The sequence below is a fragment of the Apteryx rowi genome, unplaced genomic scaffold (genome assembly GCF_003343035.1).
Source record: "Apteryx rowi isolate R43461 unplaced genomic scaffold, aptRow1 scaffold_51, whole genome shotgun sequence".
In the NCBI taxonomy this organism is placed as follows: Eukaryota; Metazoa; Chordata; class Aves; order Apterygiformes; family Apterygidae; genus Apteryx; species Apteryx rowi.
The window spans coordinates 864,617-867,236 of NW_020450772.1; positions in this window are offsets into that span (position 1 = coordinate 864,617).

Here is a 2,620-nt window from a genome sequence, read left to right on the forward strand (position 1 = left end):
TATTATAAAACCGTCAGAAATATGCATGTCTTTCCTTATGTGTTGAAATAACTAATATTGCATACATGGACATTTCAGTTCACTGATGCTGAGTTTTCTTGGCATTGTAGGTGCATAGATGTGTAATTCAGGATCCTTAATGGTATTTTGAGGGAAGGAGAGGGAACAGGAGATAGTAGTCATGTAGTGGACTGTCTTGTACTAACAATATGAAACCCAAATATTTATATATATATATATATATAGCTAAGTGACTTAACATAGCCAGTAAAAGGTGAGGAAAAGAACATACAACACAAAGATGGGGCACTAAGATAACAGCCACATTAGAGAAGGATTAGCCGTTTGGGATTTGAACTTGCCACCCACTGAAAACAACGGCAAAAATCCCGCTGAATTAAATGCCTCAGGCTTTTGCACAAGACTGATTAGGCACTATTTGTAGAATAATGTATATGCCAAAAAATGCTGCTGTTCGTCGAGTAAATTATTTGTCAGAGTCATCATCCTGCTATTTCTTTTCTGGCAGAACTCCCATGGAAGTCAATGGCAGTATTGTCTGAATAAAGTCTGTAGGATTGGGCCCCGAGGTTAAACAAAATCCACCAGTGGCTAATTTGTTCCTTTTCCTTGAGTTCATAAAACCACACGCTGGACAATAGGTGCTGAGGCTTATTGTGCTAATTGTTCTTTCACTGATACATATTATTCCCTCACCCCTCTGTCTCTTTAATCTACCTGTTGCTGCATCAGTTTGGGGTCTGATCCTGTGAACGCATACGTGTGTATGTAACCTTGCGGGCAGCATAACTGAACATGAAGTAATCCGTGTTAGTGGCTGTGGCCCTGGACTTCCCAATGGCAGTCCTTTGGGGTGTGCCGTCTTCTCCGCTGCTGCCCCGGGCTCTTCCTATGACCTTTGAAAGCTGCAGACTGCAGCTCTGACCCGTGTGACCAGAAGCTTTCCAAGGTGACTCTTTTTTTTTTTCCTGCTTTTGAATGTAGAAGCCTGATTATATGGCTGATTTGTTCTTTCAGTTTGTTTTTAGTTTAAATGCTAAATGTTTTGAATCTAATTGGATTTTATTTCACACAAAAAAGAATTAATCTCCTATTGTCTTAATAGGAACAAAGTTAATGCAAGCAAAATGCTTAAAGGAATTGCACTTCTAACTATCAGAATACAACTCAGGCAACTGATCTACAGCATTGAGCTCAGTCTCATTACTACCTATGGGACCATATAATGGTTAAATTAACTGCAGGTGGGCTCCGCTGTTGCTCCAGGAGCACATTAGAAGCATCTTGAGAGTTGCAAGTAACCTTAAAGAAATCAGACATAATGGGCTCAAACAATAGTAATTCTTGTAGTTCGTAACATGCTCCATATGCCCGAGTGGTACTGCGCAAATTAAGCTCCGTTTATGGGAGACTTCTTGGGTTTTGCTTCTCTGGAAAATCCAGTGTTTTCGTGAAGTGGAAAATACTCATGCATGCTGAGGATAATTGAATGTTGAAGTGTAGTAAAGCAGTCGATAGCGAAGTATGATTAGGACAGTAAAATGCCTGTGGAAGACAGCTTTGATAGTGATGCTGGCTACTCTCAGGGTGGTCCTGGCCCCAGGAGGAGCTAGGTGGAGAACTGGTGCCTTGCAATAGAGCACAGGGGCACAGGCAAGGTGGTAGGAACTTCTCCAGAACCTCGAGCCACATGGGGACAACGGGAGGCAGCTGCAGGGTGCGCTCCAATTTAGAGTACGGGAAGGCTGCAGTGAAAAATGTAGGCTATGGTGCTGGTCTTTGCTTGGGCTTGTTGGGTACTCCCCAGCTGAGCTGCGCTGTGCCATCAATGCTGCAGTTCTGCGCGTGGTGCACGTGGCCGTGGAAAGTAGCTCAGATGCAGAGAGAGACGCTTCCTCCTCTGCTACTGTGAGCGTACGCTGGGGTAGCTTCCCAGAGGTCGGTGGTCAGACGGGATTTACTCTGTTGTAGAGCCCATCAGACAAGCCAGAAGAGCCCAGCCATCAGTTCAGTGCACTAATGATACCCCTGAAGGAACTGTAAGGGTTTTTCCTTGCACAGGATGTCCAAAAGCAAGAAAACTTTGGAATTAGTCAGCATGTAACTCTTATAGCGAATGTATAAATAGATGTGTGCTCTTAGAGAGCTGATTTATTTTTTGATGCTGTTATACATTCTCCAGACAGGTTCCTTGGCTTGTATTTAGTGCCACTGAAAATAGCAAATGACTTCTCAGTGTCCCCAAAAGCACTGTAATAGGATGTAACTGCTGCTGGCATTCGTGTGTGTCCGTGTGCGAACKGGCAGCTTCTCCTGCAGTCGGTGCACGGGGACGCGCGAAGCTCCCCGCGGGGCCGTGGGCTGGGCTGGGCCTTGTGCGGGGAGCTCGGCCTCGGCATGGCCGTGCCTGCGCGGCTCCCCAGCCTGCCGTGCCGGGGGGCTCTCGGAGCGCTTCCTGCGAAGTCCGCCTCGACCGTCCAGCGGCACCTTGCCCAGAACGGGCCTTGGCTCGCGGCGTGGGCCCGGCCCGTGGCGGGCGGGGGGGCCAGGCCTGGCCCGCGGCCCCCTCCTGGCACCTGGGCCCGGCCTGGCCCGGGCC